The sequence below is a fragment of the Sapajus apella genome, unplaced genomic scaffold (assembly GCF_009761245.1).
Source record: "Sapajus apella isolate SASKATOON/1434 unplaced genomic scaffold, GSC_monkey_1.0 scaffold11, whole genome shotgun sequence".
Classification (NCBI taxonomy): domain Eukaryota; kingdom Metazoa; phylum Chordata; class Mammalia; order Primates; family Cebidae; genus Sapajus; species Sapajus apella.
The window spans coordinates 38977039-38997038 of record NW_022436951.1 but is presented as its reverse complement, the minus strand read 5'-3'; positions in this window follow the sequence as shown (position 1 = coordinate 38997038).

Below are 20000 nucleotides of genomic sequence, written 5' to 3'. Positions count from 1 at the left end.
GCAGGCACCAGCCAGGGCCCGTCGTCCTCCTCATCAATAAAAGCCAATGTCCTCTCTTCCTGCCCCTCCCCACTACAGGCCAGCTGGGAGGTGCAGACGGAGCACCTGGCACCCTCCCCTACTGGAAAATGTGGAGGAGAGGAGGGCCCAGGTGTGGGGCAGGTATTTCCCCACGAGGCAGGAAGGAGAGCTGCCCCCCTGTCCCAGGGTCCTTCGTCACACTAGCATCTGTGTTTTACTTTTGGGGTCAGAAATCTCTCGTAGTAACGACTGACCTTTATCCCCATACACTGCTGAGAGATACTAAGCCCGTATCAATCAGCTCTAGGTGAGAAGTGGCCCGGGGAAGGGGATATTGTGTTTCAAATTGAGGAATTAACTCAGGGCAAAATCAGGACCAGCACACAGCCCACTCCCCACTCAGGCCTGATGTGTCAGGTTTATTTTTTTTTGTTTTATCCAATCCACATTTCCATTGTAATTGTATAATTGAATGATTGTATACATTGTATTTATAGACAATGCTTGAAAATACCTGAAGGGAGAAAAATGTGTATTTTAAAAACAGAAAAGGAGTGGAATCATTCATGTGGAAAAAAAAAAAGTTGAGTGTAGCTTTAAGGGTCGCAGATGCTAACAGCGCTGGCAGCTTGCCTCTGGTGGATGAGAGTGAACCCCCAGCCTGCCTGCAGCCTTCACTCCTGCCCCAAAGCAGGAGGACCCTCTAGGAGAGCCATGTCTTGCTGAAACACCGCAGGATCTTGGGCATCATTTATCCAAAAGGCAAACATTGCTTTAAAAGATGGGTCAAGGAAAAATAAGCTCTGCTCAGTTGGCCACAGCACTCACTAAATCCACAGACACAGAGTGAAGAAGAGGGTGGGGACCGGCAAGGTGGAAGGAGCTCCTTCATCTACAGAGAAGCAAGGACCACGACCCAGAGGAGGAGAGCAATGAGGAGTGAACAGAAAAAAACATAAAAGGAGCAAGATACAGAAACCCCAAATGCCCCATGAGAACGAGCAATAATAATCCCTCACTTACCAAAGGAGCAGCCCATTTTAAGGTCTACATACATCGCAGGTGAAAGGATTGATGCCAATTATGTAATCAGTTAGGGTGTTAGTTTCTTCTCCCGTTGCTGTAAAGAAATACCTGAGACTGGGTCATTTTCAAAGAAAAGAGGTATGATTGGTTCCTGGCTCTGCAGCCTGTGAGCCAATTAAACCTCTTTTCTTTGTAAATTATCTTTCAGGAAACATGATGCTGGCCTCTGTTCAGCTTCTGGGGAGGCCTCAGGAAACTTACAATCATGATAGAAGGCAAAGGGGGAGCACGGGCATCTTAAGTGGCCAGAGGAGGAGCAAGAGTGAGCAAGCGGAGGTGCCACACACTTTTAAACAAACAGAGCTTGTGAGAACTCTGTCGTCAGAACCGCGCTAAGGGGATGGCAATAAACCATCAGAAACCATCCCACCATCCAATCACTTCCCACCAGGCCCACCTCCAGCACTGGGGATTACGTGTCAACATGAGATTTGAGTGGCGACACAGACTGAAATCCTATCAATCAGCTTACTAAAAAACGTCAAAAAAGCACACACCCTATCAGCAGGGGAAACAAGAATAAGTTCTGATGAGCTTTTTAGATAACCTTGGGACAGGCCTCAAAACAGTACAATATCAAGGTTCTCAATCAAATGATCAATATAAAATAATCAATACTTGGTGAATGAATCAATCATTAGTCAATCAACAAACTAATTTTTTTTTTTTTAAATTTTCAGGGCCCTGTTATAAATTTACTGAGGCCAGAAACCTATGAAGCAAGTATCATTTTCTTTGCAAGCTGAAAAGAAAATGAACCTGCAGGAAGCAAAACTAAGTTAAAATAATTAGGACTTGATGTGAGAAGAGGCAAATTTTGAAAGACAGTAAAAGAAAGGCACTGCCATCTGGAACAGCTGAACATGACCTGGGCTGGGTGTCAGAAGCTGGGCTCCTGGTCTGGATGTAATGCTGACTGGTCAAACTCTCAGAAGGCATCCACTTTGGGCGTTATCACTCCTGCTACCTAGCGAGAGGTCAGCAAGGCTCTTAATGCCCAAACAGTCTTCAAGGGTGGCTTTTGCTTATTCTAACAAACCTAAGTGTGATGGGTCTAGGAATCCTATGCTAACGTGCTCCCTATATAATTCTTCCAGGGAGATAGTTATGGTTACTAATGGAAAAGTCTGTCTTGGTGCCAGAGGTCTGAATTTCGAAATTACCTCTTCTACTGTAAATTCTATAAACTCAACTCCTGGGACCAGACCAGGGTCTAAATTCTGAGCGTTCCTTCTTTCCTGAGGGCAATATTGGACGTTTCCTGATGCTTACAAATGTGTCCCACGATTTAGATGCATTGAATCCACCATTAGGGCGGTCATTCCCTCATTGAGGCCAAGACCCAGGAGACCAGGGTCTCCTCTCTACCTTGCCCCTCTCCCGGTCTCTCTGCTCTGCATCCCCTTCTTAGGGGTCTTTGATTTCAAAGCCTGCTCTGCGCATCAAAGGCTCGTGTGGTGAAGAAGCGGAAGGGGAAGGACGTGGCCCAGGGCAGCTGAATGACTTGGTATTGTTTGAAATCACAAGAACCGCTTTGGTCAGCTTCTGACACATGCTCGATCTCATATTTCTCCCCTTTCCTTTCTGCCATATAGAAGAATAATAGAGAAAAAACGAATTGTCAAAATGTACTCTGGGAGAAAAGAGGTATAGATGTGTGTCCTTCTTTCCTTCTTTCTAAATTTCTGTGTCTGAATTACCGTAGTGTTTGCAGAGTGGGAAAGAAAATACCGACAATAACACAGGAAGGCATCAAAAGCCACTGCATGAATTTGTTTCTCCTCCTGCACTCTGAAAAGGTAGAACACGAATAGAATGGGAAAGTCCATTAGAATAATTTGCAATTCATCATGAATTATAAATGACATGATGTACTGTTCATACATGTCTAATATAAACTTAAAATTTAGCCCTGTAAATTGCTTACAGAATGACAGAGGCGCGGCCATTTTTCTTGGAGCTGGTGCGAGATTCTGGCTGGGCTTTAACCTCTTGTTTTTTCGTTCTGAGATAGGTGAATAAGCCACGATGTACCATCAGCCCCTAACAGCACAGAGAACGCAAACGCTGTTAGTCCTGCTGGTGAATGACCGAGGGGAGATCAGTCCGTGTTTCCTCCCTGAATCCAAATTAGTCTCGCAGCTGGAGAGGCATCAGTGGCTGATAATGGCCTAACAACCTCCAGCACTAACAGATATGACCTCGGTGGTGGTGACAGGAATGCGAAATGCTGGTTGTGTGCGTGCACACCACCACGGCAGCCTGGAGCCACCTTGAAAAACAAAATGTTCTAAAATAAAAAGAATAAGGCCAATCAATGTGTAGCAGATCCCACAACAGCGTCCTCAAAGCATCGAAGCTGATTCCCTTGCAGTCCCAAAGAAACAAGTATGTTTCTAGGGATCCTTAAAATAATGAAGAATATTACTATTCAGGCCATTCACTTAAAGAGGGCTCCCGTGTTCAGGCGTCCCTCCGTGCAATGTCAAGCCTTTTCTGTGCCCGAACACCTCTGATGCCCCAGTGACCAGGTGGACCATCCTGGCTCCCGGCCCATGCTGAGCCATGCTCCCATCACCTCTGAAGACCTGCAGCACCAGGAGGCATTTTCCTTGTGTGCTGTGTTTGAAATGGATTTTTCTTTACCTAAAGTTCACACGTTCCTTGGCCACACTTGTTCACTCGATGCCATTCAATGAACACGTCATGGGCATCTATCCAGGGCAAGGCACGAGGTTTGTGGCACAGGTGACCCATCAGGAGCTCCTGTCCCATAGAGCGAGCGTGACACAGGGACATGGAGAGCACCCCCACATAGTGATAGGGGTGTGGAGGAGCACACGTGGGACATGGCAGAAAGACACACAGCCTGCAACAGGCCGGGAGCGGCTCCTGCTCTGGGCTGCAGATGAACTTTGCTTTCCTATAAGGAAATCATGCTCCAGGTTGGCTTCCCTTTAAAAGGCACCCATAGATATTTTTGCCTTAACCAAATAAAATTATGGAATACCCCAGGTGTGTGTGGACCATGTAGTCACCAAAATCTTAGCCATGATTATTGTTCTGAAAAATAGAAAAGCCACTTTATCTTTCCCCACGTGCTCACCATGTGGTGAAGAGCAGAGCCTGCCTACCTGTCTGTCCTGTTCTAGTGAGCAACTCGCCAGGGACAGCAGCCTGTCCTACTAACCGTTAGAGTCTTTCACCTAGCATAATGCATGGCAGGTAATAAACCCCTCAAAAAGAGACCTATCAGCAATTTCTACAAACCGGGAAGTCACAGCTAACAGTTCACAATAAACAGTACTTAGAAAACTAGGAAACAATCAGAGAACAAGTTGACCGTGCTTTTGAATATAATTTGATTCAGTGGTTTCTACCTGGAGCAATGATATTGACACATAAAAGATTTACCGATTTTAATTCATCATTAAAAACATGTGAATGTAATATATACATGTGAAAAAAAAAGATATTTTATTCACAAAGAGCAAATATTCCCTACCTCTTCTGGTGACAGCTCTAGCCTCGTGCACGGAGGTGCCATGCCAGGATCGTCCCTGGGCAGTGCAGTTTCTGTGTGTGTGGGCATGGCTGCCTGGCACTTGGTTGGCCTCCAAGACAGGCAAAACTCTATCGAGCGGCCTCGGGAAAGCTGCAGTGCACTCAAGGCTGGAAGCTACAATTTCCCAAATATCAAAGAAGTTTCCACAATGTTGTCTTCTCCACACGGCAATTTTTATAAATGAAAGCTTAGCCCTGAGCTTTCGATGAAGCACGATTTGATGTGTGGGGAGGGTGAAAAGCCAGTCTGAGGACTCTTCTCTCTGTTTCTCTGGTTCTGTGGGTTGATAAATCTCTAGCAGTTGATCACCACACATGCACACAAACATGCACACACGTGCACACACACGTTCACGCATACATGCACCTTCACAGGAGGAGAGCGTTGTCTGGTTCGCCAGCCTCCTTCTGCTATGTCCTACTGAGACCAGAATGCAGGCCTTCCCCAGAGTAAGGGCCCACAAAGTCCAATCACAAAATATGCAGCAGAATTTTGGTTGCGTTTTTGCCTTCTAAAAGGTAACCATTTTCATCTGAGTTAGATTCCATGCACTCTAATTATGCAGGCACTTAGCATTCCCCAGGTCTCTGCCCAGACGGGGATGCTTTCCCAGGCTGGGTGTCCCCACAGTGAGCTCGGTGTCAACTCAGGACACAGCATCTGTAACAAGACGTATGTAACTGAGACGTGACCTGTGGAGCTATGTTCCCAAGCTATGTTTCCCAAGGACTTTGTGACATTATTTTCCATTACAAGCTGCCTGTCAGGGAGAGAACAGCTACCCCATTTCTGAAAGGAGGGTGATGCCTCTGGCCCACGATCAAGGAATTCCAGGGCGTGTGTGGGCTCCCACGGCAAACACGCCCAGAAGCAGCTCTCCACGCTCCTCACTTCTGATCTCCCCACCTTCCTAGCTCCCTGACCAGTGAGGAGCAGGCATGTCCTGTGTGTGAGGGACCAGGCGGTTCCCTTAAGGCTCCACCCTCTAGTTGCATGGAATCTACACATCTGACCCAAAGCTGAACCCACGGGAGTGGTGGGGATGAGGATAATTGCACTAGAAGTCCGCTCTCCCGGAGCATGCCTGGTGGCATCCCTGGGACCAAGCACTGGTGGCATCCCTGGGCCACACTACCACAGGGCAGCTGCTGCAGGAGGAGCCAGGTCTAGCAGATGCCACCATCCTGCTGAGGCCACAGGACCCCGTCTCAGCAGGAGGATGGTGCTATTCCTCAGGGAAGTGAAGGACTCCCCCTTTCTTGGGAGTAAAGAACGTAAACCTTCCCCCATTTTAAGTGAGAGGAGTTGAGAGTGTTATTTTGCTTTCAACAAAGTCAAAAAAAAAGGAAAAAGGGCAAAGGGATTCTTGATCAAAGGATACAGACATTCAGTTATAAGATGAGTACGTCCTGGGGATTTAGCTGCAGCTTGGGGACTTTAGTTGATACAACCATATTGTGTGTTTAGAATCAACTGAGAGAGTAGAGCTTAGGTGTCCTCCCCACACACACACACAGACACACAGACACACACACAGACACACAAACATACACACACACACACAGACTCACACAGACACACACAGACACACAGACACACACACACACAGACACACACAGACACACAGACACACACACACACAGACACACACACGTAACTGTGAATTGATGGACGTGTTAATTACCTTGATTGTGGTATTCATTTCACAAAGTGCACGTACATCAAATCATTGCATTATACACTTAAATGATGTAAATGTACAATGTTTATTTATCACTTATACTTCAATAAAGCTAGGAAAAAGGAGGAAAGGAAAGGAGGGACCTCATAGTCCACAGGGGGCCACCGTCAGCCGCAGGCAGAAAGAACCAGGGCTCTGTGGCGAGTACCTCCTCGTCTCGTGAGGAGCAGCTGATACCCGTGAGGCAGGTCTGGGTTGGGCAGGCATCTAGAGGAGCTGGGGTTTGAACTGGGTCTGGAAGATGAATAGGGTTTTGCCAATTGGAAAGGGAAGAACAAAAACCAAAAAGGCAAAACAATTCTCCAGGTAATCGGGTTTCACGCTGGAATCACTTCCTGTCCCCTCTTCCTGCACCTCACAGGGTCTTCCTGGTCCTTGCAGGGCCCCCACTTCTTACCCCTTGCCTCCCTCTGCCTAAAATAAATTCCAGTGCATTTCAAAAGCCAAGAAATACACGCTTTAAAATCCTACTCCAGAAATGGGATGGATGGTGCTGGGAATGGGATTTGAAAGAGAACAGAGGATAACTCCAAAGTAAGATCTTTTAGAAGCAGAACAAATGTAAAAACTAAGTAACAAACAATTGGGAAAGGAACAGAATTGGATTCAAGCATGGTTTGTATGATCACAAAGCTGCATAGCATGAGGCCCCGCTAACAAGTGTTTCTGCACAGCCCACCTGGGGAAGATGACCCCGGCGCACTGAGGGGCCCCTCACCCCTGCTCAGAGCTGGGCAGGCCAACCAGAGAAGTCTGAGCTGGGCCTCTCGTGGAGACTTGGTTTGAAATTCTTCACGGCATCACCTGCAGGTGTCAGGTGCAGAGATCGAACCTCCATTCACTCTCTGTGGATTTCTGGGGTGTCTCTCCCTGTGTTGCTGCCTGCAGTGAATTTGAGTAGAAAACCACCAAGGACTTGGGAAGTGAGGAAGGAAGGACCAGGAGGCTGGCCGCCCGTGGGGCGTGGAAGAAGGCATGTGGCGATTTGTCCAGGGCTTCCTTATGGGGTGCCGTGAGTTAAATAGCATCCCCCAAACAGTACGTTGAAGTCTTAGCACCTGATACTTGTTGCTGTGACCTTAAATGGACATAGAACCTGTGCAGACATAATGAAGTTGTGAGCTAGGCTGACAACGTACTGGAGTAGGGTGGGCGTTAACGTGACGGCCTTTCTTACCAGAAGAGAAGAGGCCCAGACAGACATGCAGAGAGGTTCTTATAAAGATACAGGCAGGGACTGCAGTAGGGCTGTCACAAACAAGGAGCACCAACGCCTGCCTGCTGCCACCCGAGGCCAGAAGCGAGCAGAGCACAGATTCTCCCTGTGAGCCTGCAGGAAGGAGTCTCGGCTGCAGACACCTTGGTGATGGACTTCTGGCTTCCAGAGTACCTTGCTGTTGCTGAAAGCCACTCAGATTGTGGCACTTTCCCATGGCAGCCACAGTAAGAGGACACGTGGGATGAGCGCAAAAAGTCACCTGCCTTCAAGCAAAGGAAGCTTGGATCCTCCACAATGGCTGGTGAGGATGAAGGGGAATCTGTGTGAACGACAGTCTGAATTGGCGTTCTGGTGTTTCATGGCACCCGCGGTCATCAGCCTTCCTCCTGTCTGTGGCTGGTCTCTGAGCCTAGGAGGGTGATACACCAGATATGCACATGCCCGGGAAGGCTGTGGGCACCTGGGGCCTGGGCGGCTGTTGTGCCTCTCCCTGCTTTTTCTGTAACTCAGCGAACACCTCCACCTTCTTGCCACTCACCTCCCATCGCTTCCGTGTCCTCTCCCCACGCGTCTTACTTTATCTCATGTCCTTTGCTTCTCCTTCTGCCACTGACACCAAGACGTCCCCAAACTATTAATTTCCTTTAAATGGCAGCATCTCTGCTTCCCACTTAAACTCCAAAATGCCGTTAGTCCACCTTCCTGCCATCTCCAGAGCCAGTCTGCCTCACTCGCCACTTCATAGCTCTGCTGACCAGCAGTGTCCACTGAACACTTCCTGTAGTCAGCAGGGGCCGGCAGCATCGCAAAGCCGCTCAGGACGACCCAGAGACAGCTCTGAGGCCGGGGCATCAGCTGCACGTTGAATGATGACATGACCGAGGCCGGTTTTCTTTTCCAAGGTCTCACATCCATTCTACCCTTGATACGGAAATGTCCCGATTCTAGCTGTCCTCCCGTATCCCATGCCCACTGCCATCCACTAGTGACAGACCACCTCCAAATCCCTTCTCTAGCCGTCTGTCTCCTCCGACACCCAGGAAGAGCGCATGCAGCCTCTGTCCTCTCTTCCACTGCTGTCAGTCAGTCCTAGGGAAGCTTCTACTCCAGTCCTGCTCTCTTACCTGAGTGTGAATCCCATAACTTCCACCCCTCAGAGTGACTCCGTTGAAAACCCTCCCACTCTTCAATCACACTCAGATAAACTCAATACCTGGGCTCCATCCTGGCTTAGTCTGTGCTGCTGTTCTCCCTTGACCCATGTTCAATACTTGGGTTCAAATTTGACCCTCTGTGCTCTCTTTCGCTCACCCAGCAGCTGGCCACCACAAGCTGTTGTTTCTGTAAGTGCCTCCTGGGTGGTTTCTCAGCTCCATATCCAGGGCGCTGGCTCTTCTCAGTGTGCTGAATGTACCCTGCCTTTCAGGCACCCATCCTCATCCTACATCTGCTCAGGAGCAAAGTATACTCATAGAAACAACTCCCTGTGACCCAGGACACCATGACCACCAGCTCTTCTTCTACCTCTCTTGCCTGACACTTCTTTCCAGGGTTTTGTTCCTGACATGCTCAGCGCTTTCTGCTCCATTATTCAGGGCAACACGAACAGTTCTTCATGGAGTTCTCATTCCATTCATCGTTTTACGTGCATCACTGCTAATTCTCACCACAGCTCTGCAAGGTACCCAGCTTTGTGTTCATTTAAAATGGGGAAAGAATGGCCAACAGGTTCATGAAAAAAATGCTGAACATGGCTAATCATCAGGGAAATGCAAATTAAAGCCACAATGAGATCTTGCCCCATGCCTGTTCAAATGGCTACTGTCAAAAAGGAGAGCACATGCTGGCAACAACGTGGGGAGAAGAAGGCCCTTCACACAGCTGGGGGAAATGTGACTTATACAGTCATTATGGAAAACAATAGAGAAGTTTCTCAAAAAAATAAAACTAGAACAACCACAGGACTCAGCAAGCCCCACTCCTGGTGTTTGTCCAAATAAAATGTAGCCAGTATGTCAAATGGATATCTGTGCCCCAATGTTGATTGCAGCACTATTCACCACCACAACCCGTGGAATATTACACAGCCTTTAAAAAGAGGGAAATCCTGTGACTTACAACAACATGGAGGAATTTGGAGGACATTATGTTAAGTAAAATAAAGCCAGGCACAGAAAGATAAATACTGCTATGATCTCTCGAATCCATGCATGTACGTATGCACACACGTTTATAAAGGCAATTGCTGCGAGGAACTGGTTCTTGTGTTGCACGTTTGAAGTCTGCGTCCCCCTCTCTGCAGTAGGCAGGAGAGCTGGTGGTGAAGGGGCAGGAGACGGACGGTCTGGCTCAGGTAGTCAGGCGGGGGGAGCAGACCCACCCTTCCTCAGCCTTGTGTTCTATCCAGGCCCTCAACAGTTTGGATGAGGCCCACCCATATTGGGAAATGCCATCTGCTTTACCAGTCTACCCATTCAAATGCTAATCTCATCTGGAAACACTCTCAAAGACACATGCAGAAATGATATTTAGCCAAATATCTGGGCACCCCATGATCCAGTCTAGTTGACACAAAATTCATCATCACCCGCTCTGCCAGGAACATCCATTCCCCAGCCAATGAAGTCATCCTGACAATAATCTTATCCTGAAGTGTCTTCACGTGTAGTTCAAAAGTGATCTTCAAGGCAACCAGGTCAGATCATCATGAATTCCACATTTTGGGGCACTTGAACGCTATCATAGACAAAGAAGAGATAATACGGGCTCATGGAATGCAAGCCTAGATGTTCACGGCCGCCATTCTCTTCCAGTTCACTCTGATTGGAGTCTGGGAGTGACCTTGCTCAGGTCCCGGCCGGAGAGCTGCAGAAGGCAATGTGACTGATCCTGCTCACTGCTCCCGGCCCTCCTCATGCCTTCACCTTGATCTCATTAAGCAAAACATAAGGAGCTGATTCCACAGCAGACAAGCAATTCGATGGTTGTAAAGTGCTTACTCATGTGAGGTAAATTAACTCCCACAAAGCATTATTCACTAATTTGCCCCATTGTAAAAATGTCATTGACTACATGGGGCTTTTTAACATCTGAGATTTCCGGCCTAGCAGTTAGCAGCACTCAAACCACACCTTCTCTTGAACATGGAGGAGGGAATTCTCCATAGGATTATTCCAAAATGGCAGCTTCAGCTGCATGGAATAAAAAGTGTACACCACACTAGATTTTACTGACACGGGCACCCAGTTCTTGAAATGTAGTTTCCATTTTCTGTGACAGGTAAGTAAACTCCATGTCGTTATCATATTAGTTGCTAATATCCAAATAGTTTACCCATGTAAATGCTGACACTATCTAGACTTGATTTTTCTGATAATGAAAGTACCTGGTAATATCAACATATCCATGTCTTCATTATAGCAATTTTTATAGCTACTTGAGGAACATGAGATTGGAATGAGAATTTTAGATGCTGATATTTTCTTTTCCATTTAAAACATTTTTTAAGCAAAAATTACTTGTCTTTTATGTAATAAAATACTATGATTCATGAGAGGATTTTAGCTTGAGGCTCTTTCTTCATGGTACAAACTCTAGAATATTCTCTACAATGCATTCAGACAGATTTGTGAGTCACATTTGTAGCGGTTTCGAGTTAGGACTATTGAGTTGTGGTGATTCTGAGGGATGCCGCATGGATAAAAGTCTTCTTAAGCATGTTTCTTCTTCTTTGTCTTCATTGTTTGAAGACTCTTAATGTCTCCTTTTTTCTAAAACTCATTGTAATCCCTATAGAAGGACTGTTTGTTCAAAATCTGTTTTCTACTCTTTGTAAAGGCTGAAGCATGAACACTGTACCCGTCAACATCTCAGAAACACCCCTCGGGCCCTGACTTCCACCCACAACCCGCCTAAGCCCCACTTCAACATGCAGCCAGCTGGGCTAGGCTTCGAGACACAGAGCGGACAGTGTTGCTTTCCAACCTGAGGCTTGGTGGCAGCCCACACACACATATATACACACACACATGCACATGCACACATACACACACAGACACGCACACGCACACATACACACATGCACATGCACATGCACACATACACACACAGACACACACACGCACATGCACACATACACACACAGACACACACACACATACACACACAGACACACACAGACACACACATGCACACACACATGCACACGCACACATACACACACACACATGCACACACACACATACACACACACCCCCGACAGTGGACCCTGGAGGTCTGCCCTCCACACAGGGACTAAGGCTGCCACCTCTGGTTAGCACAATCTGAATGTCTGGAACATTCTGCATTGGTTCCCAAGACCAGGCATTTGGTGCAAAGGTGTCCACACCCTAAATGCCACCCCCCAACACACAGAGGTGTGCATACATCATCCCACAAGGCTGAGCAGCATCGGGCAACTTCTCCAGGTTGTGACATAAATGGAGTGCACTCTGCTCACAGGGCTGGCCACACACCCACGACAGATGCAAAGAGAGGAGGGACGCAGAGCATTCACCATTAGGATAGTAAATGTGGCTTATATAAGGCAGGAGATACACGAATGCCCACTGTTTTAGGGATGTGGACAACTGTCCAGCCAGGTTGCATACCACTGCATCTAGAATACACCTTCATATAAGACTGATTTAGAAAGGCATTTTGAGATTATTAAACAATAAATAACACTTGATGCAATAACATAGCAAAGACTTACCGGTATAATTTGTTATACCGTATTATGAACATGTGGCTTTGATTTTAAGATAGCGTATACAATAAAAGTTACCTTATCAAGAGTACATACCTAAGACATACTTTACATGATGACAAAATCATTGCTATATTGTAGGAAAAACCAACTAAAAACTTCAGTTTCCCCACAAATGGAAACATCGTCCATGAACCTGACCCAACACCCAAATGAAAATGAAAACTTCTGATAAGAGCTAGGTATTCAGATGAGGCACTCCCACCATCCTGACCCTGGCTCCTTACAACCCTGCAACCAACTCTGAACTGGGTAAAAGAAGGCCACCTTTTAATTGTTATTGCGTGATTAATCCATATGCCTGTATGTATTGCGTGCTTGGTTCAAGAAATGACCTTGAGGACTCAGAAAGGTAATTTATATGAATCAGAGCAAGATTTAGCCAGGGTTCTGTTACTGCTGGCTTGTCTACATGCTGGTCCTCCTGTATCCACTACTGATGGACTAGAACAGAGTCATGTTTCTTAAAAAAAAACCCCAACCCCCTGTCAAGTTCTATTCTGCCTTCTCTCTCAACAAATCCATCTGGGCCAGTGTTTTCACCAGTGCCGGGAACCAGAACTAAGCCCAGGATGGACAGGCCTGGAAGTTAACCGCATGGCTCAGTCCCCAGCCACACAGCCTTCACCTTCCCTCCACGGATTTTCTAGTTACCAACTCGTTCCTGGTCTGTCTTTATATTTAACTTCATATTCACTCATCGACATTTCTGAACTTCTCCAGGCAATTAATTGCCTAGTGCTTCCATTGAATCACGTTCTTTCTGCAGGAAGAGTCAGCACCATCTTGTGGCTCTAGCAAACTGTAAAGCTACCCAAGGTCATGTTCAAAACAGGTTTAATGACAGTGCTAGATTCAGGAGTCAGTTCTAAGATATAATGAGAATTTAAGTAAAGACATGATTTGAATGATGGCTGCTATACATATTAAAGAGTAGGTTTAGTAAACCGTAAAATACAGATCATAACTACACAAATATGCAAATACTTAATTATTTAACAGTTATCCAATTCTCTCGATGTGTCATGGGTCCAACAAGAGAACCTTCTATTCAAGGCTTCTCCCTGCTGATCATAGCAGAGTTATATGTGATTTTGATCATAGATGTTCTTTTACTGGAAACCACAAGCAATCTACACAGACCAGTATTGAGTGCACCATCATGCCAGCCAGTGAATAGTAGGGTCCTATGCGACTCCACATCTCCATCACTTTGAAAGCATTGCCAATAATACTGACTCCTGGCGATGAGTGACTTACCAAGGAAATTATAGATTATGTTGAGTTTTCGATGCCATTTCTTTCTTTCTTTTTTTTTTTTTTTTTTTGGCTAAACATAAAAGTACCCAATAAATTTGGGAAGGATTTTATCAAAGGTGCTAACTTTTCTTTATGCTTTGACCCTTAGGTGAAAGCAGGGTTTCTCTAGAACACGCAAGTCACATGGCTTCCTGGTGAATTAGGTGTTAACAATAATTAAAGCAATGCCAGATACCAGGTAGGACTTCCTCCTGCAGTGAGAGCTTGCGTTCATAGAATAGTTGAATTGTTCACAGTAGACTGGGTAAGTGCCCAGTGATTACTTAGAAGTCACATCAGTAGAGGCAAGAGGAGGAAATGGGTCACCTGCTTCCTTTTATCCCTCTCTTTCTCTCTAGTTACTATGACCCAGACTTCCACACCCCCACCCACCATCACGCAGAGGAAGGTCCCCTTGCTCCCCCATTCTCCCTCAGTACCTTCTAGGCAGCTCAAACACTAGATTTTTAAGCCCCTGATACTCACAGAAAAGAGAAACCAATTGATTGATGACTTTGGAAATCTAAGAAGAAATCATTAAAGACCCCGGCTCTGCTAGCATAAGTGAGTTCACAGCTCTGAGTGCTGTAATTAGTGTTTCCATTTTCAACATTATTTAAGGCAAAAACTATAAAAACAAAAGTAAGGTACATGTCAGGGTATGAGGAAAGATCATAGAGCCTTTGAAATAATAAACCAGACACAGAGAATCATGAGGGGAGCAGGGAAGACACCATAGTGAAAGCCGGCAAAAACCTAAAATAAATTCCAGACAGTAAAGCCAAGAAGCCCTTGATAAATGTGATACGGTATAGAGAGTTACTTTGTTAACTGTTCTCGTTATTCTCAGGAATTTATAAAAATAAAACTAGAAAAATGTTGGTTCAATGGTACCACCTGCATTTAGCCCCAACTCTCCAAATTTCATCCTTGGAAAATTCCTACTTCTATTTGTAATTAATTAATATGTGTTGTCTCACATTTTAAGTGCTTGAAAAATTACTTGTCTCCCATTTCAGAAGACAATTATTCACATTAGTTGAAGAACAAGAAACGATCTATATTTGGCCCTGTTTGGTCCATAAGAAAGGTCAATTTCATCTGGCTCATGGTAATGCGTATGTTGATGCCTTCTTTAGGAAAGAAATATGCATCCTCCTCCAAAGAACTTTTATGCATAATCTTCTCTTGCAAAAATTAGCCACTTGCAAGGCAAAGTCACTCACCCAAAGCCTGAACCACTTATGATACTGGGACAAAACCCTTTCTCCATGCACAGTTTGCAAAAGAAAATGGAGCTGAGGATCTTAGGAGTCAGTGGGTGTCAGGATATGAAGGGAGTAAGAAATGAAGTCTTGAATATACTGGGTGAGAAGTACATTCCTTTTGATTGTTGTCTCTTGCTTTTTAATGTTCTCAGAAAACGGCTGCATCTTTCAGAGTCTCTCAAGGATTTTTAGATAAAAAGAGAGGTTTTATCTTTGCATGTCTATAAGCAGTGAAAAACTCCGGAGACCAAAACCTACAGGCAATTCAAATAAACTAAATCCGATCAAGGTAATATCAATGCCAGAATTAGAAGAAAACCCCCAGAGAATATCAATAACAACATTAAAACAGCAGGTTTCAACTGGAATCAATAGGCAGAATCAACAGAAAAAATTAAGTCACAAAGTGTTAGCAGATAAAAGCTCCCCACTCATTAAAATTCTGTTTGTCTTCGTGTCTTTTTATCAATGTACCTATATATCTGTGCAAGCGTATCAAAGTTTGTAATGTAAAAGAATGATGAAATAATCTAATTAATTTCCGGTGTCATTCTACATATTTCTTTCAAGTTGAAGCTGCAATATTAACAATGGTTTGCAGTTTAATAAAATATCTTTATGTCCTATTAACTCATATATCAGCTTGTTATAAAAGCCACTTTCTATCAAATAGCTAAACTTCAAAAGAGTTTTGCTTTGATCAGAAAGAAAAAATCAAGTTCATTCCATTTGTACTGAATAACCTCGCTCAGTTTTATAGAAAGGCAGTTGTCTGTAGCCGCTGAGCTCTCATGAAAGATATTCCAATGGGCAAAAAAATAAAAAATAAAAAACCCAGAATATATTGAGGGAACCATTGAGGAAAGGAAGTGAGCGTTTCACTTCAGTAGGCAGGGGAAACTGGCTTCTGAGAGCACAGGAATTGTGCCACCCCCCACCCCCCCACCCCCGCCCCAGGAGGTCCCAGGAACCTCCCAGAGCAGGGACAGGTACCAGCCCTCAAGTGGAATCTCAGGAATGCCACCTCCACTGAAATTCCAACTGCTAGATTTTTTTTTTTTTTTTGAGGTCTCAAATCCTTCCCATTGACAAGTTTGGTTGGGTTAGCAAAGAATTTTTAAACAATGCTCCTTAGACGCCACAATGTAAAAATTCATCTCTTGACTGCAAGATGTGCCCCCATGCCATGTCTGGAGGTCTGGGCAGCGCCTCTGACCCACCTTCACCTCCCACCACTGGGCGCTTTTTCTTCTGTGTCTCTGTCACTGGTCAGGGTCCTGTGCCAGGCTGGATTCTGCAACCCCCCAGGTTACTCAAGAAGGTTAGGGGCTTCTTCAGGCATTTCTTCTCAGTGCAGCAGCTGACATAGACATTGAAAGTGAACCTGGCTTTATTTGTTTGATACGGTTTTCCAAAAGAGACTCCAAATGCACCTGTTCTTCTTGGAGCAAACCTGAGTGGTCAAGGGTGCTTGGAAAGACAAATGTGAGGGTCCCTAGAAAGGGCCTGCAGTGACACTCCTGGTCTCCTGGGCTGTCAGCAGAAGCCTTGTGTTCCCAGCACAAATGTATGTCTGTTCCTGACCTCGACCAGGCATGTGAGATCACCTACAACACATTCTAATGCTGTTCGAGCAAGGTGCTTTGCCTCTCACAAATAGGAGCTTAGACCCAAGGAGGAGATGAGGTGTGATGGCAAGAAAGCACCCTGAACCACAGAGACAGAACACCAGCAGCAGGATGCCGTCTTAGGGATTTGTAAGTTCCACAGTCAAAGAAAATGCCAAGTATGAAGGCATTAGTCTAGAAAATGAGCCTGAAAAAGCCTGGGGTGTTGAGAACGCTGACTGCAGAGTGGAGTCGGGTGACAGTTTCACTCTGGGAGGGTTCCAATGTCCAGGTCTCTGAAGGGAGTGGGACAGTGCTCAGTTACTGGGATATAATTTTATAAATTTATTCGTGTTGAAACTTGAACTTCAGAGACCACCCTGAAAAACTGATACAAATGCCTTTGCTACAGGACCTTCTGGTAAATTCTAGGGTGCGGGCTTTTGTTGTGTTGGTAAACCTCCTCCACAGAGCAACATCCCCAAGTGCCAACCCTTTTCCCCCGGGGGACCTCCATCACTTCCAGACATTTCCAGAGTCCACGCCCACCTGCATTTCAGGAAGAAAGTTGTACTTCTCCGCTTCTTAACTGATTCAGGCCACACCTGGGCATCCTTCTGTAAATCTTAACTTTGTTCTCTCAACGATATAAATAGCGTTTTTTTCAAGGTGCCTCTTGACATTTTATTTTCCTTCAGTTGTTTTCATCCTGATATTTCTGTTCAGAGACCACCAATGGGCTATCACCGTCTCCAGAGGTCATTTGTAAAATGGAGGCTGTGAGCAAGCGGATCGTGAGGTGCAGGACAAACGTGAGCAAGTCAAGCCTAGAGCAGTCACACTTCCTAAAGGTAGTCTATAGACAGTATCTGTGTATATGGTTTTTAAATAATTTTTCATGTATTGAAGATTTTTGCTCAATTTTCTCTAAGTTTTGTAAAACTTGGAGACACTATTAGTCTACCACAGTGGTTCTCAACCCAGGGTGATCTGGGCCCCAGAGCCAGGTCTGGAGACACTTTGGCCCTCACATCAGAGGGGGTTCTGCTGGCATCCAGTGGGAGGATTTGGGGATGCTGCTAGATGGCCTGCGGTGCACAGGACGGCACCCCATGCAAAGAACCCCCTGCCCGAAATGTCTATGGCATGGAGATGAGAAGCTCTGGTCTGCCAATTTAAATAAAAAAGCTTTTGGCCAAGACCCCACAGTGTGGTCATGTCCAGTGAGGATAAGGGAGTCTGGGGCCCCTCCCAGAGCGGGTGCTCAGCCAGTACTCCTGAGCATCCTAGAGCCTTTGCTCATTTAATTCGAGGACCCAGCTTGTAGGGGTCCCACTCACACCCCCCTCAAAGCCCACCCAAGTCTTCCTGCTCCTGTGCGAGGAGTGGGCCTGGCCTCCTTAGTGGGGCTGCTCCATGACTTGAATTTGTGACATGCTTATTGGCTTCCTCCACCCAGATGGGGCGTGCAGGAAGAAGTGACTGCTAACTAACTTTGCAACCCAATTGTGCCAAAGGTTTTTGAAGCTGAATGGATCCGACTTCCTCAGTTCACAGATGAGGAGTCTGAGGTCCAGATGACCTCAGGGTTCCGGATCACAGCACAGTCAGCCCAACAGCGGAGGGAGCCCACATGCTCAAATCCCCAGTACCTCCTCCCATCTTTAACAGAAACAGACAGAATACCCCTTCTAAACGAGGCCTTTTGCATTAGGATGAGAATTGCATCTGTTCTACAACAAATTTTTTTTCATTTGAAGGTATTTGCCTCATGTCTGTGCAACACGGATGCCTTCAAGAGGCTGCTGTTTGTTTCCATGATCAGTAAAACAACGTTCTAACTAATTTCCCCCAAAATAAAACAAAGAAACACTTCGTAAAACTGTCTGGGGGCGGGGGACTGGATAAATCCCTGCCCCTTGTCTAATCACCTCATTATACTGTTACAGCCATCTACGGAAATATGGAAATCATCTCACGTCCTTGGCTCTTGGTCCTTCTCACATTGCTTTGAATTGTGAGCGGGGTACTACTCCAGGCTCACCCTCAGCAGCAGCATGCCTTCCCCTGGGGGGGCTGTCTCCAGCCAGATCCAAGGATTTGAACACCACAGGGCTGAGCTTAGTTCCAAGGAAAACTTAACTGTGTTGCGTATAGCCCGTCCAAGTCAAATTCTGCTTGTGACAAAAATTAATAAAGGAAGTTCCTCAAAATAAAAGAGTGGCTAAGTTTTTCAAAACACAGGTTTCCCAATGCCGCGGAGATGAAGGAAAATTGAGCCTCCCTTACTGAATCCTTATCTCCTGCTTGATGATGTCGTAACAAGGCCTCGTTCCTGGTTTGGTCATGAAATTTACCAACTATCAAGCTCGTCCTGAGACACGTGACCTGCCTCACAAGCCCCATGAATCTCTGAGTCGCTCAATCACTGCTTTCCCAGTGGGCTCTCAGGAATGTTACAGAGCACCTGTGGGCTGAGAATGAATGAGGAGATCAGAAGGCACTGCCATCTCCTTATTTTAATAGGAAACTGAGAACATGAACCCTTCACAGCCTGGACACCCAACATTCTGGTCTGCACAGACCTTGCAGGGAAGGCCAGGCCAGTCAAGCTCTGGACTCACAGCTGCAGGGCGCATATTGTTCCAACATCTCTAAGTGGGATCTTTTCCGGGAAGAGTGTTCACATGTAGAAAGTGTTGTGTGCCATTCTTCATCACAACACTAAGGCAGAGAATGAGGCCAGCGGAAGAAAGCTTGCAATAGGCATATGCATGCACGTGTCTCTCCTAATGCACATGCAGACTTCTCTCACCTGAGCTTATGGGAAACGCCCTGCCCAGCTCACAAGTCATCCTATGTTGCAGAGAGACATGTGGCTCCGAGGGAAGGCTGCAAGCCGGGATGCCCCAACTGGAGGCCTTGCCTGCCCCACCCAGCCTCGGACTTCAGGCTTCCCTGCTCAAAAGAGAACATTTAAAAATTCTTTAAGACACGAGCTTTCGGTGGGTTGAGTGGACTACTAGGGCCCTGGCTACATCGGCCTTAGTTTATGGAGCTCCTCATGCAGGCGCATGAAGGTCACAGTTTCTGCCCCATGGCTGTGGTTGTGCAAGGGAGGCCCTGGGAGCAGTCAGGGAACGCTGGGCCTGCCCTCCATGGCGGCCACCTACAGGGAGCAGGACAGTGTTGAGCAGGCGGAAGGCCAGTGAAACAGGAGGCCCAGGGTTAGCTCAGACAAGGAGCTCTATCACGTGTGTCATGACAGGGATCATAGGAGGCCGGCCCAGGTAGCCTGCACATGCGCATTCCGGTGGGGGCACTCACCTGTGCTCAGCCAGGTGTGCTGAGCCAGGTGTGCTGGACCCAGGTGTGCTGGACCCAGGT